At 54.0% G+C, this 17,203-nt stretch overlaps 1 protein-coding gene across 2 annotated transcripts in view; it reads left to right on the top strand.

Moving 5' to 3' along the window:
- Nucleotides 1–17,203, top strand: part of TIAM1 (TIAM Rac1 associated GEF 1) — a 143,345-nt gene that overhangs the window by 35,038 nt on the left and 91,104 nt on the right. Inside the window, exon 1 of one of the 2 annotated variants that reach the window (XM_059466331.1) lies at nt 9,665–9,814. The exons of the other annotated variant lie outside the window; for it this stretch is intronic. The gene's annotated coding sequence lies outside the window, so the exon portion shown is untranslated. Of the gene's footprint in view, nt 1–9,664; nt 9,815–17,203 lie in introns of those variants that run through there. 2 annotated transcript variants of the gene reach the window in all.

Genomic DNA, 17,203 nt, shown 5'->3' with positions numbered 1-17,203 from the left:
GCAGAGCAGGAGGAGGGGTCCCTTGGCAATAAAACAGGGGTTTTTGGGAATAACAACATCCAGGCTTCTTGGAGATGCAGAGGGAAATGTTTCTGTGAGAGCCCCTGCCAGGAGCCGCGTGTTTTATCCAAGCCAGCAAGTCCAGGAATGTTGACAGACCACGGCAGCACTAAATGGGGACAGTTGGTCGCTAATCTTTGCAAAGACACAGAACTGATTAAACAGGAGGATTCCCTGGGGCAGCCTGGAAGGTGCAGTGCAAGGGTGACCCAGAGGCTGCTCTCTGGCCCCTGCCCACATTTCTGTGTGCTCACTGCAGATTGACCACCGTGTGCTCACCCCTGGGGCATTCTGTGTGTGCTGCCCCTGTTGTGGCCTTTCAGACAAATCTGTGTGTGTGCACAGCTCTGAATTGCACTGAGAGGGAGGACACGGGGAGTTTGGACAGCAGAGGGGAGAGATTCTGTCCTTCAGTGCCTCACCATTGACCACAGTGCCCATAAATGAGTCTGAGTCCTCTTGCCCTGTTGTGTTTGGGGTTTTCTTGTCTCTGTGCTGCCTTCTACCCTTGCTCCAGACATCAGGGTATGGTGTGTTTCCAGCCACACAAATAGGAGCTGTTTTTTTGTTCCAGAGTAAGTTTTTTTTTTTTTTTCCAGCCCAGTGGTTTTGTAGCGCAGAGACAAAAACAGAAGAGAAAAACAGGATTTAAAAAAATGTCAGCATCATAAAGGAAGAGGGATGACACCAGAGGACTGCTCTATCATCAGAGTGAGCGTGCCCCTGTGTGAACGTGTGGCAGGGCAGCCAGTTAGCAGAAAATGATAGTGAAACTGGTGATATTTCCAGTCTCCCAGGGGAAAGCACACGTGCTGTACAATGGATAATGAAATGTTATGGTTTTTATGTCTGATACGTTAATTCTGCCAGGGCAGTAATCCCGAGGTTCCAATCCACATTTAAGTTGGGAAGATATGCACAGGCTTTTATTGAGGACATAAACTACAGTGCATTTAAGGCAAAATAGCAGGAAGATGGGAGAGCTTTCCATTTCTCTTCCCTTTTCTCTGTTGTATCAAATACTGACTCGTGCCACAGGGGCTGCTGCCCTGAAGCCTGGTGCTTCTTCCATGGCTGACACAGAACTTAATCCCTTTTTTTTTTTTTTTTTAATTTTGGCATTTGTGAATGAATTTGTGATGTTTTGGGAGTCAGGCTGCTGGAAGAGGCAGGCAGGATGTGGCAGCCCTGCTGTGGTCATTTTTGGAGAGCCCTGTGGAGGAAGGAGCTGTCTTGGAGCCTGTCTGGCTCTCTTGTTTCCCAGCAGTGCCATCAGAGCAGCGCAGGAATTGATGGACACCCTTGGTTGAAGCTTTCCTTGCCCTCTGTGGGGCTGTGCTGCTTTGCTGTGGCTTTTGGAGCTTCTCCTGCAGGCTGATGTCCCAGGGGACAGCTGCTCTAAGGACCAGGGGGAGGGAGGAAGAGGAGGCTCCTCCTGGAGAGGCTCTGGATCCCCTGGTGGGGAAGGTGCAGGGACCTCCTGGGCTTTCCTGTGCCTTTCTGCTTCCTGCAGGAAGCTCTGAGCTGGTGTTGCTGCAGTGGGAGGGGAGGGATGCTCACACCCTGTGAGCTGGCCTGGCCTCAGCTCAGGCGCTTCTGCAGAGCCCCAAAATGAGGAACAGGGTTATTCATGTCTGGGAGTTCCCTCCTGTGCCCAGCCTGGCTCTCTGGGGGAAGCGGGCCACCTTATCAAAGCCATTTCTGCAAGTGACCCAGCCCAGCATTCCTGGCATGCCTCAGCACACTTCTGCTTTTGGGCAATCAGTGCAGGCCCTGACACTGAGCTGCTCTGTTCCTGTGCAGCACTGAGTTCTTGTTCCCCCTGCCCATTTATTGCAGCTTCAGTGCCTCTCCAGCACTGCCCTGTGCATTAATCACGTCTGTGTGCGTGTGGGGGACAGAATGGAGGGAAAACAGCTTTGGTCACAGACTTGCACAGGGCAGGATGTGCCCTGATGCCTCTTAGAGCTGGAGCAGTGACAGCAGGCAGCGTTGCAGTCCCCCTCCCAAATGTTGTGTTTAATCCCAAAGCTGGCTTTAGCCCTCAAGTCACAGACAAATACTGAAAAGCCTCATAAGAAGTAGGAGGAACAGGCAGGACTTTAAAAAAAAATAAAGTACAAATGAGGAAAAGCAATCAGCAGTTGTGGAACTGTTGTGGTTTTCAGAATGCAAGGCTTTTGCCAGTAACAGGGAGCAGGTCTGTGCCCTTGAGCTTGCTTAAGAAGTTAATCTGTGCATGAACTCTGAGTCTTGGGCATCACTCGGAGCAGCGGTGGCTCTCTGAGCCTCACTCTTGCACAAGTAAGAGGGCAGGATCACAGCACAGCAGTGGCACTGGGAGCTGGGGGCTCAGGTGAGACCCTAAAGCAGCCCTTCCTCAGGTGAATGTGTAGCTGTGTCTGTCAGGGTTGCTCCAAAAAGTAGCTTGGAACAAGGTTTAAGAGCTCTTTATTTTGTTTTAAATGTGCTGGTACTCAAAGACAGCCCAAGACTGCAGTTCAGAGAAGATGTCTCTCCAGTTGCTCCTTGCTTTCCTGTGGCCCTTGTTCTGCCTCTGCTCTCCTTGCCCTGCTGGCCATGGAGAAGAGTCACGGTTTGAAGGTGCTCCCTGGTGGAGATCTCTGCCTCATGGGTGGCCCTGGGCATTTGGGAATTGTTTGGGGAGTTCCCCTGAGCTTGGGGTCACTGTGTCAGTCAGGGAAAGGGACATGTGGGGTCCTGCCAAAGCAGGATCAGCTCTGGGACCAAGCCAGGCTCCTCTCAAGGCAGGCTTGAAAACCTCTCCTGAGATGGTGATCCCACCTCCCTTTTAGCCAGGAGTGTCTTTGGGGTGGAGATCTTGGTGTATCCCAGCTGCTGTGCCAGTGGCTCCCTGTGTCCCACTGGAACATGGTGCCTCACAGAGAGCACAGATGGGCACAAACTGTGCTTTGAAATGAGAGGTTTGTTCCTCCTGAGCAGCACGGCGCTGGCAGACAGACACAGGCAAATGGAATTACTTATATGGGATGTTGTGGCATGGCTTTGAACGAGGGGAGGATGAACAGGGAGGGTTGAAAATCAGCGTTTACTTTCATGGGCAGTTGTGTTGCTCTTTCACTTAAATGAGTTGATGGGAGTTTTAGGAGGGAAAAAGCCCCCTGAAGGCAGCTCAGAACAGGTGAGCAGGCAGGGAGGAGCAGGGCTGGCCGTGAGGCACAGACAGACGTGTGGCCGGTCCAGCTGTGCCAGCTGTGATGCCACAGCCCTGAGTCAGCTGTGACAGGCAGTGCTGTGGCCCCGTGGGCAGGACTGAGGTGCAGATCCCTGCTGCCCCTGGGGGCTTTGGTCAGGCTGTGAAAGGCTCAGGGCCCCTGGGAGAGCTGTTAACAGTGTGTGCTCCCTGTGCCCTGCTTGGGCCAGGGAGGCTGAAACCAGGTCAGGCCTGCTTTTCATTGAGGTGACATTGAGGGGAGATCTGTTGGGTTGTTTTTTTTTTCCTTTTTAAACCATCTGGTTGTAATAGAAGAAATGAATTGGAGCTTGTTTTCTGAAAATGAGAACACGTGCAGTGGAGCAGCATCTTTTATTTTTGTGCAGGAACTCCTGGGACACCTCCAGGATGGGCTCTCCAACCCTCCCTGGGCAATTCCAATCCCTGACCACGCTTTCCATGGGGAAATGCCTGCTGGTGTCCAGCCTGGCCCAGCCTGAGGCTGTTCCCTCTCCTCCTGTGCTCCCTGGCTGTCCCCTCACAGCTCTGAGCCCTTTCTGCTGGCCAGGGGCAGGGGAGGGATGAAGGGCAGGAGAGCAGGAGCTGCCATGGGAAGATCTCTGCCCTCCCTTTCCGTGGGACCTGGAACTGGGATAACAGGGCACAGGGTTCCTCTCACAGCTTTTCCCTTCCTTTCTCTCTGTCTGTGCCCAGGTTTGGATCCCATATTGAGCTGTTCTGTTCCAAGGTGTGTGTGCAGCTTTGGCTGGCATGGATAGGAGATTTCATCCTGTATTGTGTTGTTTTGCTCTTCTCCACATAAGTACAACTCAGGGGCCTTTGCTGTCCATCGCACAGTGCTGGTTTTACTCAGCTGTGAGTGGCTTTGGGCGCCTCTGAGGGTGTCAATATCCTGTGTGTTTAATGCTTCAGCGCAGCGAGTCCAGAAGCTTGTGATACCTATTTTTAGTGCTGAAAAGTTTTGACAGCTCCAGTGAAGCTCCATTATCCATCCCTTGACAGCCTCGTCAGCAGCGTGCAGCTTGTCACTCTTGCTCAGAGCTGCTTTTCCCAATGAAATTCAAACTATTGGCAGGGATGTGGTGCAAGTGTGTCAGAACTCAGCGTGGAAATGACAGCAGCTACTGCCTAGTTTAAAAAAATCTATGGGAGGAGGTGTTTGCATTAGAGGTCTTGAGTAAAATGTTCCTCCTTGAGCATTCCCATGGAAAAAGGAAGCAGGCCTTGTTCTGTTCAGCTCTGCCGAGCCTTTGGATAATGCTCCCAGGGATGCACAGTGTGGGATTGTTGGGGTGTCTGTGCAGGGCTGGATGGTCCTTGGGGGTCCCTTGGGTGTCTGCAGAGCCAAACCCTTCAATTTGCCAGGCAAACCCTGAAATTGCACCTTGTGCTGGGCCCAGAGGCGGCTCCTGCCCCTTGTCACCTGTCTGGGTTTGGCAGGCAGAGGTGCTGGCTCGCTGCCACCGTCCCCTCCCTGGAGCTCACCTGGAGCCTTGGCAGCTCCCTTGTAGCCCAACAGCAGGGATCAGCTTTCCCAGGAGCTGCTATATCTGCTGACCTCTCCATAGGGAAAAACCCTCCTGTAATTCATTACCTGGCTTCTGTGGAGGCTGAAAGGGAACCATTTGTGAGTGAACAATACATGCCTTTCACAACTGCCTTTCTAATCCCAAATAGAAACATGAGGCTGAGAAAACCTTTTTGATAGCAGGGAGTGTGGATACATTCAACCCAGGATAATTTTCCATGGCATTAATGTTCTGTAATTGCCAGGGGGTGCTTTGCAGGGTTTTATTGGACAAAGTGAAGGCAGGCAGTGTTAGACATCAATTTGAGGGGGTAGGAACAATTCTGATGGTGGTGTGATGGTTTTCCTTCAGTGCCCTCTTGCGAGGTGCTGCTTCACAGAGTTTGAAAGTGGAGGTTTCAAAAAAGCAGTGCAAGCTAGGTCAGCTTTGTTCTTCAGTTTATGACTGAATGCAAGCTGGCCCGAGCCAAGCTGTGCCAACCCTTTGCTCCTGCCAGGCCACACCAGGAGTGGGATTCCAGGGTGAAAGCAGTGCGTGGCTTGGCCACATCATCCACGGGGCACTTTGGAGGCCAGGTTATGTGTGTAGGGTCGCAGTTTTTTCAGGATTTCCTGGATTCCCAATGTCCCAGTGATGTGTGCCCAGCATCGTCTGTGCTTGCGGGATGTTTGGAGAGGCACCAGCACTGGCCTGGACACCAGCTCCTCGGTGTTCCCTGGGGCTTTCCTGAGGGATGATCAGTGGCTGGCAGACCCCAGGTCGTGTCCTGAAGGATGTTTGATCAGAGGGGGTGATGATCACCTCAGGAACGCCACCGTGACTTGCAGAGGGACCCGAGTGGCCCCACCTGTCTGGGTGCTGAGACAGAACTTGCTCCAAGGCCACCTGTGTGTGCAGGTGGAAAACAAGACAGATGCAATCATGAATTTTTGAAGCAGCCTGGCTTTGTAAAGTAAGCCTTAGTTAAGGAGATACGGTCTGCAGAGCCCTGTGTGAGCCCAGCAGAGGCTCCTGCTGTCTCACCTTGCTCTGTGCTCAGGCTGAGTCACTGGCTGAAGTGACTCCTTTCTGCTGCACCAAGTGCTAATCCATTGTAAAAATGATATTAACTCATGCCTGCTAATTAGCAGGTGTGCCAGGGTGTGAGAGGCCCAGGATGTTAATTAGGGCTGATAAAAACACCTTTAGCAGGATACAGACCTGGATTGTGCCTGCCTTCCTTCCACCACAGAGAAGGGCTGTGCTGTGGGACCTTTCTGGGTCTGGTGGGATCAAAAAAGTCCTTTCTCCTCTGGGCTGTGTGGTGAGATGGATATTTGGGGACCCAGAACCTCCCTGGAAGGTTCACAGAGTCACAGAATGTCTTGAGTTGGAAGGGCCCACAAGGATCATCCAGTCCCACTCCTGTCCCTGCACATCCACCCCAACAATCCATCCCTGGAGAGGTGTCCAAAGGCTCCTGGAGCTCTGTGGGGCTGTGCCCATTCCCTGGGGAGCCTGGGCAGTGGAAGAACCTTTTCTTGATCCTCCCCTGACACAGCTCCAGCTGCTCCCTGGGTCCTGTCCCTGTCACAGGGAGCAGAGATCAGAGCTGCATCCCTCATTGAGGTGTGACCTAAACCTTCTCCATTCTGGTGGGATTCATCCTGCCAGAAGGATGGAAGGAGAAGAGACTCAGCTGAGGAGGGGAGCGTCATTTTGTGCCCTACAGAGCTCATGGCTGCTCCTGAAGCTGCTGGAGATGCCATCCCTGCATCCACCCCCTCCCCTCGGAGCTGGCCAGGCTGGCTGTGCCGTTCCAGGCAGAACATCCCAGGCTGGCTCCCAGCAGGTTTGGCAGTTCCTGGCTGTCCCCAGGGCAGCCCGACGGGGTCGGGCTCTGCTCCAGGGAACAGGGACAGGAGGAGAGGGAACAGCCTCAGGCTGGACACCAGGAGGAATTTCCCCATGGAAGGGGTGGAGAGGCACTGGCAGGGGCTGCCCGAGGAGGTTTGGAGTGCCCATCCCTGGAGGTGTCCCAGGAATCCCTGGGGTGGCACTCAGTGCTCTGGGCTGGGGACAAGGTGGGCATCAGGCACAGGTTGGACTCGGTGGTCTCAGAGGTCTTTTCCAAGGAGATGATTCTGTGGTTTAAAACCCACCAGTGGTTACAGCAATGTCTGAAGGTTTCAGCAAGCTGCTCTGCAGCAGCTCTTGCTTTCCTGGGAGTTGTGGCACGCCCAGGGATTGCTGTGGGTAGCAGGACGAGCTGTCCGTGCTGTGGCAGGGTGCAGGTGGCGCTGGCAGAGCACAAGGGTGCTGCTGCCTTTGCCCTCCCAATGTGAATTCAGTGCAGAGTTGGCTGCTGATGTGTCACAGCAAGCACCTGTCCCTCCTGTGCAGGGTGGCTGCAGCGTGGCTGCAGCGTCTCTGGGAGCTGGGGTGTCACACCTGTGTGTGGGTGCACACCAAGGCCGCTCCAATGGGAGTGATCCCATTGCAGTGGGAGTGATCCTGCTCTGATGGGGATGATCCTATTGTGACAGGAGCGATCCCGCTCCAGTGGGAGTGATCCCACTCTGATGGGAGTGATCCTATTGTGATGGGAGCGATCCTGCTCCGATGGGAGTGATCCCACTCCGATGGGAGTGATATTATTGCGACAGGAGTGATCCCACTCCAATGGGAGTGATCCTATTGCGATGGAGTGATCCCATTGCAGTGGGAGTGATCCTGCTCTGATGGGAGTGATCCTATTGCAACAGGAGCTCTGATGGGACTGGTCCTGCTCTGACAGGAGTGATCCCAATCCAGTGGCAGTGATCCCACTCTGATGGTAGCAATCCCATTCCGATGGGAGTGATCCTGTTCCAACAGGAATGATCCCACTCCAGTGGGAGTGATCCGTTCCCACTGGAGTGATCTTGCTTTGATGATAGTGGTCCTATTGCGATGGGAGCGATGCCACTCCTATGGCAACGATCCTGTTCCAATGGCAGTGATCCTGTTCTGACAGGAGCGATCCCACTCCAATGGGAGTGATCCTGTTCCAATGGCAGTGATCCTGTTCTGATGGGAGAGATCCTATTGCAACAGCAGCGATCCTGTTTCGATGGGAGTGATCCTACAGCAATGGCAGCGATCCTATTGCGACGGGAGTGATCTTGTTCTGATGGGAGCGATCCCATTCTGATGGTAGTGATCCTGCTCCGATGGCAGCTATCCCATTCCAGTGGGAATGATCCCCTCTAATGGTAGCGATCCCGTTCCGACGGCCGTGATCCCATTCCAGTGGGAGTGATCCCGTTCCCACAGCCGTGATCCCATTCCAATGGGAGTGATCCTGTTCCACTGTCAGCGATCCCTGTGCAGTATGGGAGCTGTGCCCTGTTCCAGCGGCCCCGTGGGCAGGCACAGCAGGGCAGGCACCACAGCCCCCGTGGCCCTCTGAGTCACCATGGGTGGCTCACCAAACCTGCTCTTCTGCTCGGGGTTCCCAGCCTGAAAGCTGCTCTCCGATTGTTTGTCTGCCATGGGAGCTGCTGGTTTGTTCATTCAGGATTTAAATTCACCATAATGCTGAAGATTGCTCCCTGGGCCAAACAGTGTCTGACCCCATCCCATCCCACCCTCCTCCAGCCCTGTGCTGCTCTGGGCCGTGCCTGTGGTCACGGGGCACCTCGTGCTGGGCGTGGGTGGCTCTGTGGGAAACAGCTGAGGTGAGGAGTCGAGGCGCTGTTTGAAGTGGGCTCGGACTCACTGCTCACTCCTGTTCCTGGTCATGGGGTCTGTGAGCATGGCTGTGCCTTGTCAAATTGTGTTTCTGGTATCTTGTCCCTGTCCCAAAATAGAATCATTCATCCCTTGCTCAGCACCCGGGCTGTGGAACCCCACAGCCCCACTCCAGCTGTTAAACCCTTTTGGTGCCACAGCTGTCTCTCCAGCCCTGGGTCAGGACCAGGCTCCTGCTCGTACCTTTTGCCTTTTTATTTTATTATTTTCCTCGTGGTTCTGTCCTTTTCCCAGCTCGTGGTCACTGCTGGGTTGCAGAGGGTGAGACTGTAAGGGTATTGCTCAATAGTCGGTATGTCTGAAGCATCGTGTACAGTTGTAGATGTTAATTTGTTAACTAATTTGATTTCTGCTTGTAAAGAACATTGACTGTGCTGTCTGCTTCTTTTTCAGAGCAGTTTCATACCTGTTTTTCCTGTCCCACATAGGTGGTGCAGAGGCAAGTTGGGGGATAAACACAGATGGGTTTTGTGTCGGTATTTCTTATTTATAGCAACCATTAGCCAGCCCTGGGCTGGAGGATGCTGCTGCTGCTGCTCAAATCTTAATCCACAGATGGTTGTGTGGAAGTAGGGAATTAAGTAAAACCAGATCGATGTAATTCCTAATTCCCCATCCTGGAAACCCTTCTGCACCTGTGAGAGCAGCTGCGGGTGTGTTTTTAAGGAGTCCCTTCCCAAAGCCCCCTCCCGTACGGACCAGGGAAGCCCTCGGGGTGCTGGGGGAGTGCAGGGCAGCGGCAGAAGGCACAGGCTGGGTCAGAATGGTTTATTTTCTGTCTCCTGCCTGCGAACACAGCAGAATCCCGAGGGTTGTGGAGCCGGTACACCCGGAATCTCTCGGGCTCCTGGGGATCGAGCTCTGGGCTCCTCTCACAGCCGGTGAGTTCAGTCACCCGGAGGGATGTCCCTAGGAATTCAGATTTCAGGAGCCAGCGGGGCTGAGTGGCAGCTCGTCTGCAGCCTGTGACGGCAGGAATTCATCAGGAGAGGGAGGGAGGGGGAGAGGGAGGGAGGGACGGAAGGGAGGGAGGGATGGCAAAACCCCAAACCTTCAAACACACCCCATTGACCCATCTCATCTCGGCGTGAAACTTGGCCAGTTCCACCCACTCCGGAGCGGCAGGGGAATGCGATGCAGGCGCTTCCTCCTCCTCCTCCTCCTCCTCCTGTGTGCTAGCGGCGGCCGGGGCTCGGCGAGCAGGAGGCGAAGATGTTCGTGCTGCTGATGATGAGCGGTGAGAGCCGGGCATGGAACGGGACCGGGATGCGGCACCAGGATGCCGGGCTGGCTGTCTGGTGTAGGGAACGGGACCGGGATGCCGGGCTGGCTGTCTGGTGTAGGGAATGGCACCGGGATGCCGGGCTGGCTGTCTGGTGTAGGGAATGGCACCGGGATGTGGCACCGGGATGCCGGGCTGGCTGTCTGGTGTAGGGAATGGCACCGGGATGCCGGGCTGGCTGTCTGGTGTAGGGAATAGCACCGGGATGTGGCACCGGGATGCCGGGCTGGCTGTCTGGTGTAGGGAACGGCACCGGGATGCGGCACCACCGGGCTGTCCGGCTGCTGCTGTGTGTCCGGGAGGGCTCTCCCCTCCCGATCCCCTCTTTTGTGTGCTGCTTTCTGTGAGTTGTGTTCAGTTGGGCTCTCAGGCGCTGTTTGCTTCTCCAGGGTTTGTGCTGATTGCATGGGGCCCGGGGAGTTGATAGCTGAATTCCCTAAGAGAGAAAATGTGGGATCGTGTTACTGACGGGAGATGTTCCCTTCTCCAGCTGTCTGGCTTTATTTTCCGTAATTACAGGTTGCCACGCTCTTTAATTGTTGAGAATGAGCCCCGTGAAAGGTTTCAACTTGACTGCAGCCCTGCTGGGTGTCCGTGCAGGGCAGTGCTCTCCCTTTTGGGGGGCTCCCGCTTCCCAAAGATTTGGGAACTCTGCCCACCTGGGACTGGGGGGACAGGGGGAACCTCGGCCCTGCCCAGCTGCTCATTTTCCTGCCGGTTCCTTCAGCGATGGCTTATCAAGTTATTTGATGGCTTATCAAGTTATTTAATATCCCGGGCGCTATCTCAGGATCTAAATTGCCTAATTCTTGGGTCGGTGACAGGAAATGTGAGCACAGAGCCCTGGCTCTGCAATTACTGTGACTAAGCATGGGGATGAGCACCCAGCAGCAGCAGCAGCAGTGCTGTCTCCTGCCCTGCTGCTGTGCTGTCCCCAGGGCTGCTGGGACACTCTGTGACAATGTCAGGGATGGCTCCTGCTGTCCCCAGGGCCACAGGCAGGGACCTGCCCTGACTCAGAGCCATGCGAGCCATTAGCTGTGAGCAATCCTCCGGGGCACAGGCAAAGGATCCTGCATGCCTTTTCCTGGGATGTAAGTCACTCTGGAAGTGTGCTCTCGGAGTTTTGTTTCACGTAGCAGAGCTGGCTGCTGGTTCTTGGATGGTGTTTGAATATTGCAGGAGGGATTTACATTCCCACATGTGATGGGCACTGTGGAACGGAGCGAGCAGGTTTGGTGGGTGTCACTGCCATGCCTGTTCTCCCCCATCCTTGCAGAGTTTGAAGTGATGTGTGCATTATGGAAAAGGGGTGGAAAAGTGCTGTGCTCAGCAGGGCGGGCTGGGCTGAGGGATCAGGTGCCCAAATGGGGCAGGCCTGCTCGTGCTTCCTGGGGAACCTGCTCTTTAAAGGATGCCTGGCTGGTTCCTAACTGGTTTTGAGGAAGAAATACTTTATTTTTCCAAAATGCCTGACAGAAAAAAAAATAAATCTGCCAAACCACAAATTTGCATCATTTCGGCGTTTGCTTGAGTTTAATGCTTTTGCTCTGGGAGATGAGTGGTTGGACTCCTGCTGGAGTTGGTGTTCAGCAGAAGCATTGATTTGGCTGTGAGTCTATTAGGCAGCAGTGTTTGGAGCAGGCTCGTTTGTCTCCAATGAAGTTACACACTGTGGCTGGACTCGTAGGTAATGGCTGTGTGGAAAGGAGCCCCAGGGAAACGCGGCTGATCCCTGCAGGATCAGTGACTGGGCTGCTCCAGGGAATGCCTGGGAATGCTCTGCCCAAAGCTGGGGCAGCAGGATGAGCTGGCAGCAGTGGGAGCTCCCAGCAGGATGGCTTGGCTCTGAACTGTGAGCTCACTGTGTGCGTCAGGCAGAGACACCTCAGTGCTTCCCTCTGCCTCTGGTGGGCTCCCCAGTGCTGTCTGCTCCCAGCTCTGAGGGTTATCAGCTCAAAAAATTAAAGGGGCTCTGATGGGGGGCAAAAAAGGCCGCTGGAATAAAGTACGAGCTATAAATAATTAATTATAAAGAAAAATGCAGTGCAAAAGTAACAGTGGCATCGAGTCTTTGCAGGAATTAATCAAGGAGGAGGGTGAGTCTGTACTGATGTGTCTTCCTGGGTATTATTTCGTTAAACTGGCGGCTGTGCAGAGCATTCCACGGAGTTTTATGGCCCAGTAATCCATTGCTGGATGAGGGGAATACATTATTTATAGATCAGAGTGTTTTAACATCCTCGCATGGGTTGTTTAAGGAGGTCAGGATGCGGAGCGGTGGGAATGGGATTAGCCCAGCTGTGCCACAGGCAGGGGGCGAAAGGGGAAGTCACCACGTAGATGTTGGTGTTTTTATTGTGCCTCACGAGGCACAGGTCACAAAAGAGGGGTTTCCAGAAGCAGGATGGAGTTTTTATTGCTTGTGACATGTCAGACTGTAGGTGAGCTGGAAGCAGACAGGAGCATCCCTCTGCCTGGTTCAGAGCCCCGCTCTGGCTGCGTGTGTGTGTGTGTGTGTTCCCAGTGGGATGCAGGCACAGGGCTGAGCAGGGGGATGGATGGATGGATGGATGGATGTTTGTGAGGGCTCCAGCCCCTCGTGCCTTGGTGCTGCTCCTCGTGTGGAGGCTTTCTGCTCTCTGTGTGCTGTGTCCCAGCGGCACAGCCCCGGGAGCCCGCGCTGCCACGCAGGTGCTGCATTCGCTGCACAGTGCTTTTAGTGTAATTGCTTCTTCAGGCTGCCAGGCAGGCTTGCCACGGGAGCTGGGATGTGCTGTTCCCAGGCAGCTCAGAAAGCCCTCCCAGAGCCAAGCAGAGCAATGGTGTGGGCAGGGGAAGGGGTGCCCACCGGGCAGGACTGCAGGCTGAGCCCAGCCAGGGCTCTGCTCCTGGTTTGCCTCAGGGATCCCCCTGCTTCCAGCACCCACAGCAGTTCCTACTCTCCTTTTTGCCTTCGATCCTCCCGGCTGTGAGCTCTGGGCTGGCAGAAAGCAGCAGTGGTTCAAATCTGACACTTTCCAGTAGTGCCTCGACATGGTGACACTCAGTGGTCTCAGAGGTCTTTTCCAGCTGTAACAACTGTGTCATTCCATGGTTCTAGGGGTAGTTAGGAGCCCAGGCTCCTGCTGATGTTACAGGGTTTAACCAGTGGCCAGGCATTCTCTGCGAGAGCTGTGTGCCTGTTGTTGGGAGGAGCATGGAAAATGTGCCGTGGTGCCACTTGAGCAAGGCTGGTACGGGGCAAAGTGAGTCACCCCGCACTGCCAGAGTGCCCCTGAGTTACAGGGAGCGAGCAGCAGCTCTGGGAGCTGCTCTGGGCTCACCACAAATCGCCCTGCACACGTACATCCTGCCGGGAGGCAGGGCATTGCCCAAAATCTGCCATGGCCACTCAGCAATGTGGCAGTCACAATGGGCGTGCTCTTGTGTGGGTGTGAGGGCAACAGGGGTGCCAGTGAGCAACCACGGCCTTGGGAGCAGCTGTGTTGATTCCTGAAGGGGCAAAACCAGTTATTTTCAGTTATTCTCTTCTGAAAACCGCTCTGCCTTTCTATTTGTATTTCCCATCCAAGCAGTTTGGGAGCCGTGGGCGCAGTTTCTCCTGTGAGGTGCAGAAGAGTGAGTCACTTGTTGAGGGGATGTGATACTGGGTAGTAAGTGCAGAACCAGCTCTGGAATTGCAGAGCCTTTGTGCAAGAGGTGTTTTTTCCTGTGTGTGGAGGGAAGTGTCCCTTTCATTTGTGTTGGAGCTGTTGTCCTGGTGCTGTTGTCCCCCTGCAGAGATGAAGCTGGGCAGTGTAGGGCACCAGCAAGGCTGAGCTGCAGCAGCTGGGGAAGTTGCCAGACCTTTCCAAAGCCACAAAGTGCTTTTGGGGTCTCTGAAACAGCAGAAGTTGGGCAGAAGAAGGGAAGTGTGTAGGTTTTACATGAATACCTTCTTCCCTTGTTTCTGGGGGATGCCGGGATTCCCTCCATCCCCTCCAGTGCCCAGTCGCAGTGCTGGGTGAGCCCCCAGCAGGCAGAACAAAACACCTTGAGCTGTCTGCTTCCCCCTGGGAATTGCCTGGCTGCTCGTTTGCGCCGGGCTGGGTGGGGAAGGTGTGTGCAGAGTGTGCCCCAGGCCCTCAGACGCTGCCGTGCAGACAGAGGCTCCCCATTGCGCAGGGGCACCCCGGGAAAGGAGCTGGGTGCAGCCACCTCACTGAATCCCTCAGGCTGGGGTCAGCCAGTCCCAGCTGTGCCCAATGCCCACCTTGTGCCCAGTCAGAGCACTGGGTGCCACCTCCAGCTGTTCCCTTGGGCATCTCCAGAATGGGCACTCCAGGAGCTCAGGAGCTCTGGGGCAGCCTGGGAGAGACAGCACAGAGGTTGTGCATGGTCCCCCTGTCCTTTTCTGCCCCCATCCTTTTTCCCCCCATCCTTTCGCCCCCCCAAACACACAGAGCCAGTGAGACTTGAGGCGCAGTCCAGAACTCTTTTATCCTGCACAACTTCCAAGAGAACATTTATGACAATAACAAGCCTGTGGGAGTCAGTTCCTCACTGATTTTTTTTTTTCCCCCAAATTAATCTTAATGCTTTAGTAACATCTGGATGATTGCTTGGTAATCTTTTTCTGGGAAGTGCTTTTGTGTGTGTGTGTGTGTACTTTGTTGTGGAGTGATAAATCACTGTAATTTACCAGCCTGGTTTTTAAAAATTTGGAGAGTCATCCTGTGTGATGTGTTCCTTGGAGCTGTCATTCCTGGAGGCACCTGAATGGATCCATGACATTTCAGCTCCTGTTTACTGCTTCAAACAGCTCTTTATGCCTGACATGCTTACCTGAGCATACCTCGAAGTTTGGAGTTTGTGGAGAGTTTTCTAAAAGGGAAATTAAAAGAAATAAGGGATTTTTTAGGAGGAGTAAGATGCAGCCACTTGTTTTAAGTCTGTTGGAGTTGGGGAATTCATATAAATGTCCAGTTGCAGAGTGAGAAGCTATTGGGAATATCCCTGGGAACCCCTGGTCATGGCTGTCCATTCCCAGATGGCTCAGGCAGTGCCTCTGTGCTGAAATGTGCAGCAGGGGCTGAGGCAAGACAAGGGCAGAGTTGCACATCCATGAGGTGCTCCAAGAGCTGATTCTGTATTTCCAAGCCTGGTGAAGCAATGCAGGGAGTAGGCAGAGAGTGTCTGGGGCCATGAGAGACTCACAGAGCCTTGGTTTGTGCTTCTGGGCTGGTGGAAAAAGAGAAACCAGGGCTTTTTTGGCTTTGAGAGTAGATCCACCTGCAGGGCTTGGGAGAAGGGGCTGGATTGTTTGGGAATGGAGGCATTGCAGGGAGGGTGTGCTGGCAGCCTCATGGGGTTCACAGCTAAAGGAGAAACCTTGTGTTTGCAGTACCATACAGCTGAACTCCTTGGGAACTCCTGTCCAGGCAGAGCAGGGGGCACAGAGCAGGGTCAGGATTTGGGCAGGCTGGAGGTCACACAGAGGGCCTGGTCCCTCTGAATCTCTGCAGGGACTGGGATCTCATCAGGGTGCATTGGTTGGTTCTGCTGCAGAACAGGAGGCTGACCCACTTAGTGCCTGCCAAAACCGGGCTCCCGTGCTGGGCAGCACTGATCTCTGCCCTCTGGGACAGGGACAGCACCCAGGGAACAGCTGCAGCTGTGCCAGGGCAGGTTTAGGCTGGATTTCAGGGAAAGGTTCATCCCCAGAGGTGCTGGCACTGCCCAGGCTCCCCAGGGCATGGGCACAGCCCCACAGAGCTCCAGGAGCATTTGGACACCACTCTGAGTCAGATTGGCATTGTTGGGGTGTCTGTGCAGGGCCAGGAGCTGGGCTGGCTGATGCTGTGAGTCCCTCCAGCCCAGGATATTCTGTGATTCTGTTAAATTCCATAGGAAATGGGAGCTGGGCTGTTCTGCTGCCTGAGGCAGGACGGTGATTCCCCCATCAGCACTGGAGAGATGGAAACGAAATAATTGCCAGTGCCAGGTCTGTGATGACAGGAAAAACAGCTCCAGCTTTGTGTGTGAGAGCCCTGGACCCAGGCTCACATATCCTCATGTGATGGGGAGCTCTGGTTTCAGCCCGTGCAGGGTGAATCCAGCCAGCCCCATTTCTGGAACCTAGACCTGCCATCCCTGTGGTCCCATTCTCCCTTGCACTGGGATGGGCTCCTAGTCCATGCTCCAGGTCGAGGGGCTCATCCTGCTGCTCCCCAGAACATGCTCAGGCTGTGCCATGCTTATCCCAAGGCTTGGTTTGATTTGATCTCCCTGTGTTTGAAACAACTGCCCGGGCCATGTTCCCAGAGCTCAGCAGCCTCAGGAGGAGCCCAGCTCACCTGGCACTCACACAAGATTGCAGATATTTATTCAGCTCTCTCAGAGCAATCTTGAACCTGCTCATCACAGTGTGCATCTCACTTGAAGCCACTCCAGCTGTGCAGAGCTATTTTTGCACAGGAACCCTTTGAAATTTTAATGCACTTTTCGCTCGTTGAACCCCAAAATGAATCACTTAAGGGAGCAGCAGCAGCAGTTTTACAAATCCTCTGCCTGCAACCTGTTGCTTCCACTGAGTTTTCTGTAAACTGCTTTGGGAAAAGTGAAACACATCCAGGTGTTCCTCAAGAATGTGATGGGATTGTTGGGGTGTCAGGAGTTGGACTTGATCCTTGTGGGGTGTCAGGAGTTGGACTTGATCCTCGTGGGTCCTTTCTAATTCAGGAATATTCTGTAGATCTGTGGTTTGAGGTCATGGCAGCATGTAACACTGCTGAGAAGGAACCAAGGACCAGAACCTTTTCAGCAGGTACATAAAATTACCCTTTCATCGAACTCTTGTTACAAACAAGGTCTGGATTTGAATACAGGAAGATAAAACCTCATAGATCTGTGGTTTGAGGTCATGGCAGCATGTAACACTGCTGAGAAGGAATCAAGGACCAAACCTTTTCAGCAGGTATACAAAATTACCTTTTCTTCAAATTCTTCTTACAAACAAGGTCTGGATTTGAGTACAGGGAGATGAAGCCTCGCAGAGCTCCTGATTCACTGTCTAAATGGCAAGGAAATGTCTTGGCTGGCTGGGGCTGCAGCGAGCTGTGAGTCACATCCCCATGGAGCTGGGGACAGCAGGGACAGACTTGCCGCCCCCCTGGCAGCTCCTGCCTCTCCCAGCAGACGGCTCCTGCACGTGTCGCCGTGAGCAGAGCTCTGCTGAGGTCCCACAGACTCCATCCACTGGTGGGGAAGCCTCTCCATGCTCCTCCCCAGCTCCCACTCAAAGGGCTTTCCAAAGCCCCCAGTGCTCCAACTCCTCGAGCTCACTGAGGCTTTCATTTCCAG

The sequence above is a fragment of the Ammospiza nelsoni genome, chromosome 2, assembly GCF_027579445.1.
Source record: "Ammospiza nelsoni isolate bAmmNel1 chromosome 2, bAmmNel1.pri, whole genome shotgun sequence".
Taxonomy (NCBI): domain Eukaryota; kingdom Metazoa; phylum Chordata; class Aves; order Passeriformes; family Passerellidae; genus Ammospiza; species Ammospiza nelsoni.
This window is presented reverse-complemented; position numbering and strand designations above follow the sequence as displayed.